General features: G+C 36.3%; 1 pseudogene; it reads right to left on the bottom strand.

Annotated features, from left to right (window-relative positions):
* Window positions 1-661: 661 nt before the first annotated feature.
* Window positions 662-13,877, bottom strand: LOC107592001 (juxtaposed with another zinc finger protein 1-like; annotated as a pseudogene).
* Window positions 13,878-14,548: the final 671 nt, after the last annotated feature.

Below are 14,548 nucleotides of genomic sequence, written 5' to 3'. Positions count from 1 at the left end.
CTTTCCATTGATGTATGGTTTGTTAGGATAGGACAATATTTGGCCGAGATGCAACTATTTGAAAATCTGGAATCTGAGGGTGCAAAAAAAATCAAAATATTGAGAAAATCGCCTTTAAAGTTGTCCAAATGAAGTTCTTAGCAATGCATATTACTAATCAAAAATTAAGTTGTGATATATTTACGGTAGGAAATTTACTAAATATCTAAATATCTGCATGGAACATGATCTTTACTTAATATCCTAATGATTTTTGGCATAAAAGAAAAATCGATAATTTTGACCCATACAATGTATTTTTGGCTATTGCTAAAAATATACCCCAGCGACTTGACTGGTTTTGTGGTCCAGGGTCACATATATGGAAAATATGGAACAATTTGTCCATATTGAACTTCTGTGTCCCATCTTGTCACCACTAACAAAAAAGTACCGCGTGTTACCATGTTTTTGGACATGTACCACAAAATGCCATATAAATACCATGGTGTACATTTCAAAGAACCATGGAAACACAATCTGATACCATCATTGTACCGTGAACAGCACCTTATTTTTCCAAGCTTCATATCTGGAGATTTGGCAGTGCCATTTTTGGTCCATGTTGTTTCATTTGACCGACCCTAACCAAGAAAAACAGACTAGTGGATAGGAAAGCTTACTTGGTCCTTCTTTGCACCAAAGGTTTAAGCTCTTAGCAGTTGCTAAGGAATTTTTTTTTGTAAACCGTGGTATGCTTTATTTGGCCGACAACAGGACCGATGCGAAAACCGTTCAAGAATTAAAGTTGAGAAAATATATTCAGGCGTAGCTATGCATCTGGCACTATCGAACTGTAATACTAGCAGTAACAATATAAAGTAATGATATAATACTTTTGACAACAAAGATTGTAACAGTAAGACTATAAGCCAAGAGACAGTAGAGCAGCTAAGCGGTCGTGTCATGCTAGCAAGCCGTAGCCTACAATACAAGGCAAGCAGAGGGCTAAAAAATACGTTTACACAAACACAACCACGAGGACAGTCCCAAATGTGTCAAAAATAAACAGCAACGACTGGAATCAAGATCGTACGAGCTAAAACTGACAAAAAAATACTGCAAGGCTGAGTACACAAAGAGACGTTTAGGTCCTCTTTAAGGCTCCTCCGCTAACAGGCACCAAACGGATAGCCAGATGTGACCCGTTGTGTGTTTGGCAGATCATCCACGTTTCTTTTTCCAGTTGGGGAAGAATAACTTGGCACTTCTGCACTGCTGGTATAACAGCAGGGGAACGGGGTTGAATAAATCTGCCCTTCTTTGTCTTTCTTTAAGCTGATGTTGCGTTGTACATTTTAAGTGCGATTATTGTTGGCTTCAACAATAGTGTGTATTCATTCAGGGATCATTATGTCAAATATTGCTCAGAACTCAAATGCAACTAGACAGAAACCATGTAACCGCTTGCAGTCGTCTGGAGAAAGGCCACATGCAGAGAATTCAAGTTCACACCGAAGGTGCTGCCTGCATGCCAGCCGCATGCAAAAGAAATCTGGAAAGGTAACTTTACACTGCGTAATGTCAGCCGTTTTGATATTCTGTGTGGAATGTTCTGGAACGACGTGAGTGGAAGTGAGTTTTTCCTGTTTCCTGGTTTGTTTGTCTGAAAGTTGGCAGCTGTATTGTGACCTGAGATCAATGTCCTTCCAATTCAGACAATAAAAGTCTGCTTCTCTACAAAGCAAATAAAAATATGAAATGTAATTAAAAAAAACAAGTCTATAAAGACGAGATAAAGTTCTTGTATAAAACATAATATAAATGTTCTGCAAAATATATAATGGAAAATAAAATGTTTGGATAATACAACTTAGCTACTAATATATATAAATGTGTCTTTATATAATTTCATACATACACGTTTCAACATACCTACTGTAGTTTTCACTTAGTAGGTTTGATGAACAAAACGAAATTATCTAGAATTTCTTCACTCTTCTGATTTTAAAACATTTTCTCTGAATAGTCTTTAAAATCAGAAACAAATGTTTATGTCGTGTCCTAATCTTCAGCACAGTCATTTTCATTTATCAGTGACTGTCACCTAAATACAAAAAAGAAAAGAAAAAAGAATATCTTGAAAAGCAATAAAGAAATGATATACGTGGAATGTGCAAATGTACAAGTATATCTACATGTATATATAAAATCACATACATAAAGAGAATAATGAAATTAGCATTTGATCCCAGTTTACATATGATCCAGAAATGTAAATGATAGGATGACTAGGTAAACTTGAAAATGATGGTGTGTGTGTATCACAGAGGTGGGTGGAAGTTGATGGTGTGATGTCTAAGGCCTTGAGAGGTTTTATAGCTTTTCCCACAGCGACACTTGAAGGGCTTTCTCACACGGATCTGCGTCCTGTGCCCGTTTTTAGCATGGTACTTAATGCCATTCACATTCTGAAAGAGAAGATAGAAGTAAAAGCGGGAATGAGGGAAAGTCGAAAGCACTTCCAGAAATAAAAACCATTTATTACAATCCACTGCAGGTTTGACAGGAAGCAATCATCTATATTACTTATAATGTGACCAACCACAGCTTTTGTTTTTCTGCATTTTATTTGTAGATGATACTGCAGTTATATGCTGTTATTAATTTTTATTATAAAAACATTAAATATCTTATACCACAATAATACTTAATATTTCATATATAAAAACAATATTTTGAGTTGTGAGTGCAGTACCTTGTATCTTTTCTTGCATCCTGGAACAGGGCATGCGAAGGGTTTCTCATCACCCCCATTCATGCACATGGAGCTGAGGATGGACTCTGAGCTGATGGCACTTTCTGTAGTCCAGGACTCGTCGCTGTCAGAGTCTTCATACTCCACCTCCTCCTCATCACACTCACTGCCTGAGGCACACCAATAAACTTAAACTCTTTCATTAGTCATTTATGTGCTTCATATACTAGCTGATGAAAGAACTAATGAGAACTGAGAAAGCAAATGTGCCCTTTACTCCAATTATCCAGTGTTTCTCCATTAGGAGCATAATGTGTTTTTTCCCCACAGTTCAGGTTAGATTTAATATTTTTGAAAGAACTGCTGAATTGAATTCAACTGAAACTAACCGGCAGTCGGTTATTTATGTTTCTGACTCTTGGCATATTTCTTAACACAGAACATACACTGACATAATGATGCTTATTTTAATGTTCATTAAAAGACAAGCACAGTATGAAACAAACATCACCCAAGCTTGGATTTAAACCAATGGAAACTTTTCAGCACACACACACACACACACACACATTCAATTAGTGTGGCTTTAGGTTCAGGGGGAACTAACTCTCTGATAGCAAATGCAACAAACCATAATTTATAGGTTAATATAATAAATCAGAAAATTTCGGACTTAATTATAACAAATTAGACAAAAAAAAAAAGACATTAGAAATCAGCAGCCGGTAAATTCTCCATGAGTATTTTTAAACACTCCTAATGAGTTAGAAATATTTCAAATAATTGTCTTTATATATATAAATCTAAAGTGTGTAGTATCACACACACAAGCTCCATTCACCTGTGGGTGTGCTGCTGCGGAAGGAGGATGAGGGCGTGATTGGAGGGGTGACGGGTGGAGTTAGGCTGCCGTTGCTATGCCGAGGAGGCGTGGCCGTACTGTTACGCGATACACCTCCGGTGACTGATATAGCAATTTTAGGTTGGACCTTCTTCTTCTGAGTTTCTTGCTCTCTGCGTGCTGCTTCAGTCATGAACCTGAAGAAAAAACAAACAAAAGGCCATGTTAATAGATTGATGTGCAGGTAATGATGCACCTGAGGACTATTGTTCTTGGAATGAGCAAAACGGAAAAAGCTACAATTGGAAATGGATAACTAAAATATGTGTCAAATACAATTGTCAACCTTCTGTACTGACCTCCCAAGTGTACACCATTGTTACAGAAATTTCCCATTGCACTTTAGTTTAAAATGTCTTGCATATACACTACCAGTCAAACGTTTTTGAACAGTATGATTTTTTTATGTTTTTTAAATAAGTCTGTTCTTGCTCACCAAGCCTGCATTTATTTGATCCAAAGTACAGCAAAAACAGAAACATTTAGAAATATTTGTTACTATTTAAAATAATTGTTTTCTATTTGAATATATTTTAAAATGTAATTTATTCCTGTGATTTCAAAGCTGAATTTTTAGCATCATTACTCCAGTCACATGATCCTTCAGAAATCATTCTAATATTCTGATTTGCTACTCAAAAAAACATGTTGAAAACAGCTGAGTAGAATTTTTTCAGGTTTCTTTGATGAATAGAAATTGAATAGAATTGAAATGAATAGAAAGTTCAGAAGAACAGAAAAATATGTACTCAACTGTTTTAAATATTGATAATAACAATAAAAAAAATTTCTTGAACAGCAAATCAGCATATTAAAATGATTTCTGAATGATCATGTGACACTGAAGACTGGAGTAATGATGCTGAAAATTTACCTTAGAATACAGGAATAAATTACATTTTAAAATATATTCAAATAGAAAGCAGTTATTTTAAATAGTAAAAATATTTCACAATATTACTGCTTTTGCTGTATTTTGGATCAAACAAATGCAGGCTTGGTGAGCAGAAGAGAATTCTTTAAATAAAACATAAAAAATCTTTTGACTGGTAGTGTATGTATGCATGTATGTGTGTAAGATGATAATAAATTTTTATGTAAAAGTGTGTGTATGTATGCAGTATAAAATGTATAGGAATATATTCTACCATACAAAAGTTTAGGGTTGGTAGGATGTTTTTATGTTTTTTTAAAAGTCTTTTATGCTCACCAAGGATGCATTTAAAAAAAATAGAGTATTATTTTAACATATTACTATTTAAAAAATACATTTTATAGATTTTAAAACATAATTTATTCCTCTGATGGCAGCGCTGAATTTTCAGCAGCCATTACTCCAGTCTTTGTCACATGATCCTGAATGATGCTCAAGAAACTTATTATCAGTGTTAAAAACCGTTATGCTGCTAAATTTTGTGGAAACTATGATACATTTTTTTCAGGATTATTTGATAAATAGAAAGTTAAAATGAAAAGCATTTATTTGAATATTTTTTTTACATTAAAAATCTTCAGTCACATTTGTATGCATCTTTGCTAAAATCTTACTGACCCCAAACTTTGAATGGTAGTGCATTTATTCATATTTTTACTACGCAAATTAGTATATACATATTTCAACATACCTGTTAATGTAGCTTAGAGCAACATATGTGGGCTGCTGCAGCTCCTGCCTCTCCAGAACTCTGGGATCTGTGTCTGAGAGAGGAATAGAGAAAACACAATTGGATTAAACTGCAAAACACAGGATAAAGCTGAAGATAAAGATGTGCACATATAGGTCAAGGCAATGGCTGTGTCTGCTATATTACATAAATGCTCACAGACAAAGCAGCAGCCTGAAACAGTATTTTGTGCTTACTGTACGTTCATCAAACAAGCATCCCTAATGCACTGCAGGCCCAACTCAACCACCACACTTTTTCCATTCTACTTGTGACAGCAGGCAGCTTCCATTGCCTGAGGCCACCAGGCAATGCTTCAAAGATTCCTCTGCCAACTCTGTGTGTGTGTGTGTGTGTGTCCAGTTATAGTCTGAATCATGGCCTGAGACTGCCCTCATGTGGCAGAGTCCCATCTGATGATGACACTGATCAGGATTTATCTTATTTGTATACATTCAAAATGTTAGTTAACAAAAACATTGTTTACCACAGTGTATGTGTTTGAGAGAGTGTGTGTGAATTCTAGGATGTTAATTGCTGCTTAGAGCTCATTAAAACATAAATGGTACACAGAAGACCTCACAAAGAGAAAAAAGACACATTGCTGTGTGTGTGTGTGTGTGTGAAGCTGGCACATTCTGCATGATTATTTTCAATGACCATGTGGAGAAAGTAGAAAAAGAAAAGCAGGTTTTTTGCATTCAAATGGGTCGCACTGCATGCGTGTGTGCAGTTATATTTGTGTATAACAGGCAGTGTATATAATAGGTCCCATATGTCTAAATGAGGTATTACTCCAAGCCATTAAAAGCATTCCACCATGTTCGCTTAACCATTATTCTCCTCGAACATGGAGAAATGTCTACATGCTCACTTATTGCAGCTCTCGCATGCGAATACAAATCTTTGGCACTCTGTCACATTTCACACAATCTGTAATAGCATGACTTGAATCCCAAACCACAAATGAATTGTAAAAACAGCACAGAGTAGCTACGTTTCTTTGATGTCTTTTAAGGAAACCAGTCTAGAGTGCTACCTGTGTCTGTTTCTGCCTTAATCTCATCAGAGCGCTTTCTGGTGACTGCACTGCATGGATTAGGCCTTCCTCACCTCATAAAGAGGACACACATCCTCACACACACACACACACACACACACATTTGTGTATCTCAGGTGGTCCACTGAGGTGGTCTTCAGTGGTTTATTAGTGTTTCCAAATCATTTTACCTGCAGGTGTGCACTTTCAAGCTTAAAAATACTTTATGTTTTAAAGCAACTGCAAAATGAAAAACTAATGAAAATTAATTTAACTAAATGGTTAAAACTAAATAAAACAAACAGGAAATTCTTATCTGTAGACTATCAAAAGCAGTTTCAAGCTTAGATTTTACATAATTTTAAACTTGAGTTTGTTTATTTTACCTGCACACCAGCATTTATGAATGTATTTATTTTATTATAGTTTATATTTATTTTCCCATAACTTTCCACAAATTAGAGTCGCAAATTAACTTTTCTGGAGTTATCTACACTTAATGAGATCCTAGCAAAATATCAAAATTTTTCAAAATAGTTTCTGACACGGAATAAAACAATAAGAAAGTAATTGTGACTTCTAATCTCACAATTCTGACGTCTTCCTGACTTCTTAAAACAGCAAATGGCAAGAGGTAAACTGTGAATTGCGAGAAAACAAATCTAAATTTTGAGATTACCTCTCTTTATATCTAATTCTGACATTCCAAATTGTCTGATAAAAATTACCTTTTTATTATTTTTTATTCTGTGACGGAAACAGGCTTCCACAGTTTAGAGAGCTACAATAAAGAGTCATTAAATAGCTGTCTTACTCACCCTCAAATAGTTTCAAACTACTATGACTTTCTTTCTTTCATGCAACATAAAAAAAGAATGTTTATGCTACTCTTTTTCATCACAATGAAAGAGAATGAGGATCCCGGGTTATCAAAATCTGAATAATATAAAGCATTATAAAAAAAGTAGTCCGTATGACTTTTGCACAATATTCCAACCCTTATAAACTCATGTGATAGATTTGTTTAGGAGACATACTTGTGAGCCTTGGTTCACTTTCAATGCATCATATGAAAAAGAACGGTTCTTTACTATTAATATTTTATTTTGTGTTCCACGAAAGAAAGTAAGTCATACAGATCTTGAAGAACATGAGGGTGAGAAAATGCTGACAGAATTTTAATTTCTGTACATTCCTTTAAATCTCAGCAACTTAATTCTAGTATTATGTGTGTAGGGGTGAAGTATAATTACGTGTGCCAGGTGCAGACCAGTGAAGGGAGGGCAGAGTTAATGTTTTCCAATTTTATGATTTCCCTTCACCTAGAAAATGGAGGCACACAAGGTCTTTCCACAGGAAAAGTAGCAAGGAAATACACAAGCAGAAAGAAACACACACACACACACACACAAACACTTAACATTCAGTGCTTCTTAAACTGAACGCCCCACAGTTAATTTCCACATTTAGCAAAATCATAAACTTCCAATAACAGCCGTCATAATTCAGTACAAACAACAACCATCCTTACGGCAGCAGGAAGTAGAGTTGAAAGCACCACTTGTCCCAAGCAGTAGCAGGAATATTGCATTTTAATGGGCCATGACCAGTATTAAATCCCTATGAAATCTTTATGTAGGGCTAATAATACTGGGCCCTCTGTGAGGACATTAAAGAACTTTCTCCCATAAACATGCCTTTTATTCACAGCCATATTATTAAATCCTCTGCCTATCAATCCTCACTGGGCTATTTACTGCTGTCTTACACACTGATTTGGGATCAGGTGGATCTAAATTTGACAGATATGCATCCCTGTAAGAACATTTTGGAATAGTTGGAAACTTTTTAGTGGGCTCTGAAACCACCAGAAGAGCAAATGTACAGCACAATAAAGCACAAAAACCATCAGAAAGCAATATGTGTGTGCCCGTTAGTGTGTGAGTCTGTGCATAAGTCAGAGGAGCCTGGCATGGAGCAGCGATGCAGGAATGCTGGGTTTGTTTTCCAGACGGCTAATTAAAAAGCAGGAGAGTGTTTTAATGTGCTGGAGAGCAGCAGGTCTCCGGATGGAGGGAAAGGGGGGAGGGGAAGACAGGCGGGAAGGAGGGGATGGAGGGAACTCTAAACGAGGCTGTAATTACACTTCTCAGAGCTCAGCAGGATACAACGCTCCAAACACTTCCGTATGTACACACAAACACACGCAAGCTCAAGGACGAGCACACACATGAAAAGCTATACAAAAACATAAGTACTCACACACACAAATGCTCAAATTATGCACACCAGCACATACAGACAAACACACACTGGGTGTTGGGTGGGACTAGGAAAGCTGGTATAATGGATTTTCCACTGGATCTCACTAATTGCCTCATAAAAAGGCCTGACGAGTCATTTAATGCAACTCGCTCTCTTATAAACACACACACACACACACACACACACAAACACACAATTAAATCATAATGATCTCAACAGAGATAAACAGAATTACCTTTTATAATTATAATTATCATTTCTTGAAATTAGTTTGTCACATTTCATCAACTATTATTGCAATTATTATTTCAGCTAAATGTCCAAAAATAATAATAACAATTGTATAAATTATGAAGAACTAGCCTACATATGGGTTAAATGTTCAACATAATATCACTCTGAAGATCAAAAACAGGAACAATACTGAGGAATATAAAATCCAACACTTCCTTAATCATGAATATGCCATGATTATTCCTTAACAATATCATCAAAGCTATACACGAGAACTGTGTTATTAGCTATACTGGACAATTTTGGCCTCAAAAGAATAAAACATGAATATTTACAAAGCCTGTCAATATTTTTTGGTTTACATCTAAAATCATCTAGCACTTCAGCTCAACGACTAGAGCAAAAGGATAATGTGTAACAAGCCTGACATCTTCTGGTCACTGAAAGTAACGCCTTCAAGTAGCCTATCTAGTACTCCGAATGCCTTATAGTTTTATATTTAAGGTTACATTAATAAAACAACAACATTTGATGTTAAGTTAGCGAGAGAACAAATAAAATGTCTGTAGAGAGTTCCACATTGCGCTGATTTATTGTTTACCTATGGTTTAGGAGCGGTGTTTATGCTAAAGGTGACCATTAAAACTATTCCGGCTGATGTTTTGTTACTTCCCTCTTTCAGTGTTTTACTAAAACCTTTTTAGATATTTCACCAAAGTTAAAGTAGTTGTATTTACAGTGACGCAATACGCAGACGATAAAAGACTACAAACCCAGGCCGTAAGAGTAGCCTAACTCGGCTTTCAGTTGTTTTAAATGATGTAATTTGTTACCTACAACATGCAAATACAATAGATAGGAAATGAAACGGGCATGTCTGAACAAACGTCCACTGCCACAACACTAAGCAACAACTTACCTAAATACAGGTCCGAATTCCCGGAGGACCGACTATCCCGGGAGGGTATGACATCATGCAAAATTCCTTTCGGCCTAGGCAACTATAAACACATATATCCAATGAACTTTCATTTTAGTGTTTGTTTGCATGTATCTCTTTCTCACATTCATCCTGACGAATATCAAGACGCACAGCTGTGTTTTGACTAAGTTCTGATACCTGCGATAGCTATCTGTCAATCGAATCTCTTCTTTTATTCAGCTATATGTCAAAATATATAATCTAGTCTTCTATACAGGGCAACATGACAGCTCTTTCTTGGTACTGTTTGATAACAATGTAAATGTGCACAGATCTTATGACAGTCTGCAAACGTCTGTCCACCGTAGCCACTGTACCACAAGGAGGCAATGTTACATAAGTTCATGTAACTTTATATTCACTCCAGAGTCAAAACTGACTGCATATGCAAACTGTAGCCCACAGATATAACCTGATCAATCTAAAGAACAATGAAGACAAGCAGGATAAGGCAGTTTATCTAATTATTTTACAATGTCAACAGTTTATTTGATAACTGAAGAAATGAAAATGCATATACGCCATTTGCATTAAGATGAAGTATCTTTAATTATAAAAAAAAATATGTAATGAAAGTATCAGCATGCAATACACAAACAACATCATATGGAAGTCAAATAAGATAAGCAAGTGACAACATTGCAAAAACTAATTGCAAGAAAACACTTGGTGTAACAAAGAAACTGACTGACCAAACACCAACATGTCACGTCTTAACATCTGAAACGACGTTGTTTGTTACAATGTAATAAACGCACTATATTCTGGAAGTAGGCCTAATTGTGTAACCTCAATTGAGTAAACCTGTCTGTTTGCCTAATATCACTTAAATGACTTTGAGGACAAAAATGTTCTCTCATCTACCTCTCAAACTGCTTACCTGAAGCATATTAGTGAAAGGTATGAACAATATGATTAATAAATGATAACTGATAAATGCACAATAATAATATTTCACCTAAAAATAGTAATAAAACACTGAAAATTAATGGCTAACACTGATATACTATGCAAAATGGGTCTAAATAGCTTTTACTGCTAAGACTAAAATAAATACAGCATCAGGGCTTCTGGGATTACACTTAAGGTCAAAAGTCATTCAAGGCCATACATTGTAACGCTATTTTCAAAAAACCTTGTTTTAAATTGGTTTGTAAGCATTTTACCTTTTTTATCACTTTATGTCAGTAAAATAATCAACTATTGCCTAAACAATGACCTGCTAATGCCTAAACAATGATCTGCCATCACCAATACTTCATTTGTTACATGTATGTATGATTTCCTAAAGCAATGAAAGAGAGGAAGAGTTGGAGACAATCATGGGATGTAATTCAGGAGACGTAGACAGAGTCTGTATCCTGCTCTATATGCCAGTTGTCTAAAATATAGGTCAAATCACCCATTGAAAACACTAATAGTGCAAAACAAACTAGTTCTAACTCAAGCATCTTTAATTTACTCTGAATTTTAACAATCATCTTCATGGCTGGCAAACTGTCAAACCAAGCCACTGCATGGGATCAACACTCAATAGGATTATTATTGATTAGTAGTATTAATGATCTGTGTGGAGGGCTAGGGGGTCTTTCATTGTTGTGCTCATTAAAACAAGAGCTCTGAGGTCAAATCCCTAACCCCAATAGTCAGATCTGTGACTCCTGAGGGAAATCCGGCTAGCTGATCTTTATGAGGCTACAGTGACAGACACACAGACCGGGTGCAGGTGTTTCATTCTGACAGATGCCTTCCATTGTGACAGCTGCAGTCACTATGAAGAGAATCTGAGTGAAGCACTGCCATCAGAATAGATATGAGCAGCACAGTAAAGCACTACATATCAGTTATAAACATTAATTCATTTCCATTACAGAGCAGCAGTGCATACAAATATTCTACTAAGTAGAAACAGTCAGAGTAAGGTCAATACTGTACAAGACAATACTGTATACTGTAATAATGTTTTCACCATAATGTTCTATCTATATTTCTTGAGTTTTCAGTTGATTTTCTTCATCAGTATTCAGTAATTCAATTCAGTTTAAACTTCATTTTTCTTTAGCAGTAATTAAATTCAAGGTGGAAGGAAAAGTGCAATGAATCACTAAACTTTAACTGTGCACCACTTTAATTAAAGTTTTCCATTTTAGTGGGCTGAAATGTTTATAGTGTACAAAGTTTTACAGTGCACACCTCTTAAACCAAAATGCATTTAATAAATTATTGCGAAAAACAAGAACTGAAAAACAACAACAGATTTTGCTGAATACAGTTCATTTGGCTTCATGTAGTGATTCTCTAACATGGGGTTAATTTGAAAAGGTAAGTTAGGTATGCTAATCTTAAAGTAACTGTTAAACACCTAAACAGGGGTTCATGCCTGTGGACTTGACAGACAGCTTGAATCCACAACACTAGCGTAAACAATGGCTCTCCACAGCAAGCGTTAATTACGGTAGACATGGCAAGCCACTTTTACATTCATAAATCTTCATCATTTTTGACAGGAATGAAAACGAGGCTGTGAGGGACAGAAGTACAACCTGTTCAGTGGATTGAACTGTATATACAAATTGTTCAGCTGACAAAAAAACTTTGGGAAAATAAAAAGACAAAAAAAAACTGTGGGAAAAAAATTTCAGTACAAAACTTCTATAAAACAGTTTTATAGCAAGCTGTGACTTATGCCAATTATGTGATCTAAACCTTTATATGGTGTGTTCCATTGTAAACACTAAGTTTATCCCTCTCATTTTCATTAAATTTAATATGATTAAGCTCTATTCCTTAGATTGCAGTTTTGTTACTAGTATGTTTTTTATTTTTTTTATTATAGGCTAGATATTTACACAGTTGTATTATTCCAATAATGACTGGTATGTATTCCACTACTACTAGCAACTATTCTATAAGAATACAGTGTTAATAAATATGTAATAGTGTCTATTCAATTAGTACTTGAACACGGAAACAGATATTAGTAACTATGTGCTATTATGTAATGACTAAACATTCTCTATTGGAATAAGTACTAGTAGTACATTACATTGTAATGCCATGAACTAGAATATATACTGTAATATAGAGAAACTGAAAAATTATTATTATGATTATTCATATTAGTCACTATTGGACAACCTTTATTCATTAACCTAAAACTACTAACAATGCTAACAACAAAATTAGGTATTAGTTTCTTCAACCAATACATGTTAATACGGCTTGCCATAAGTACATACAGGCCTAGATCTAAACAGAGCAGCGTCTAGTAACCGTGCACGAACCCGTGCACCCGTCGCTGAAACCTGCTTATGACTATCTATCGCCTCTTAATTAAACCAAGTCAATGCTAATGCTATTAAATTTGCAGCGAGTTCGTACAAGTGAATTAGCGCGTCACTGCATAGAACCCAGCCAAATGCGCGGCGCAGAGACGCGCCTTCTCGCCGCTTGAGAGCGGCTGCTTAGCGGGACAGCAGGCCGAAACCGGAGCGCCACTCACCGATGTGGTTATCTTCGATGTGAACGATGAGCTCGCCCAGGGACTCGAAATGCAGCCCGCAACCGCCAAACCGGCAAACGTTGGAGAAGAAGGAGGCAGCCGCGACGCCCGTCATAATGAATGTGTTGGCAGAGGTACGTGAGCTTGCAGACCGGCGAAGGCAGAGGCTGTGCGGGATGGGGTAATCAAATAGCCGGCAGCTCGTTGCAGCAGCAGCGGCGGCGGTGATTGCAGCTGGAGCTGTTTAGACGGCTGCCAGCCAATGGGAGGGGGATGGGGGGCAAAGCAGCATGACGGAGGAGCAGCAGGAGGAGGAGGGACCGGCGAAACAAACATGCTGCTGTTCACCTGAGCGGAGAAAGACGAGGAATGCTTGACTGAGAAGGGCCACATAAGCAACTGTATTATTGATTATTTCAGTGCACCTTTTGCTACCCTGCCAGCTAGGCTTTAAAAGGCTGAGGTTTATTAGTTCCACTGCCTGGGAATGCAAAAACGATTAACTTTTTACCTTTTTACCTAACACTAAAATTATTATTATTGCCACAGAAAGGCTACTGGCTCTGTGACTCTTCCAAGTGTTTATAAACCAAGTCCTTTTGTAAAAAAAACTTTTCATACTATGCAATAGTAATGCATTGGTCTTTAATTTCACATCTTTGTTGTTGTTTGTAGAGTACATTGTTATAAGAGAATATATTTCATATGTATTTTAAGATTTTTTAAATATAATTTCATACTTGCATTCATTTCATGTATAACATACATTCATTTTAAAACATTTTGTTTATTTTTGTAAAAAATAAATAAAAGATGATTTCAGAAAAAAAGTGCTTTTAATTTTAACTGTTAAAGGCCTGTTCATTGGTTAATGGTGTATAAATACAGTGGAAAAACTGTCTTCTTCTTCTTCCTTTCCTTTCGGCTGTTCCCTTCAGGGGTCGCCACAGCGAATCATCTGCCTCCATCTAGCCCTATCCCCTTCTGCATCCTCTTCTCTCAGACCGACTACCTTCATGTCTTCCTTCACTACATCCATAAACCTCCTCTTTGGTCTTCCTCTCGGCCTCCTGCCTGGCAGCTCTAACCTCAGCATCCTTTTCCCGATATATTCACTCTCCCTCCTCTGAACATGTCCAAACCATCTCAACCTGGCCTCTCTAACTTTGTCTCCAAAACATCTCACATGTGCTGTCCCTCTGATGTACTCATTCCTGATCCTAT

This window comes from Sinocyclocheilus grahami, unplaced genomic scaffold (genome assembly GCF_001515645.1).
Source record: "Sinocyclocheilus grahami isolate Dianchi unplaced genomic scaffold, SAMN03320097.WGS_v1.1 scaffold149.1, whole genome shotgun sequence".
NCBI lineage: Eukaryota > Metazoa > Chordata > Actinopteri > Cypriniformes > Cyprinidae > Sinocyclocheilus > Sinocyclocheilus grahami.
This window is presented reverse-complemented; position numbering and strand designations above follow the sequence as displayed.